Here is a 437-nt window from a genome sequence, read left to right as displayed (position 1 = left end):
CTGTCGCCCAGACTGGAGTGCAGTGGCAGCTCCCTGCCACCGCAGCCTCGACCTGCTGGGTTCCCGCGATCCTTCCACCTCAGCCTTCCAAGTAGCTGGAACTACAGGCGCGCGCTACCATGCCCGGCTAATGTTTTGATTTTATTGTAGAGATGAGGTCTCGCCAAGTTGCCCAGGTGGGTCTCGAACCCGCGGGCTCAGGCAATTCACTCACCTCAGCCTCCCAAGGCACAGGATTACAGGCTGAGCCACTGAACCTGGCTAAATTGTGCATTTTTAAGTGCAGTATCTATGGACTTGCTTCTTTCAGATAATTCAGTTCCTTTAAAACTCTCAACAATGGGAGCTAAACTATGGGTGCATAGGAACATAGAGAGTAGACTCCAAAAGATGGGAGGGTGGGGGGGTGGGAGGGTTGGGTGGAAGGTTGAAAAATT

This window comes from Carlito syrichta, unplaced genomic scaffold, assembly GCF_000164805.1.
Source record: "Carlito syrichta isolate Samal-C Ts95f unplaced genomic scaffold, Tarsius_syrichta-2.0.1 Scaffold302026, whole genome shotgun sequence".
NCBI classification, from domain to species: Eukaryota; Metazoa; Chordata; class Mammalia; order Primates; family Tarsiidae; genus Carlito; species Carlito syrichta.
The sequence above is the reverse complement of the archived record's forward strand: the minus strand, read 5'-3'. Positions refer to the sequence as shown.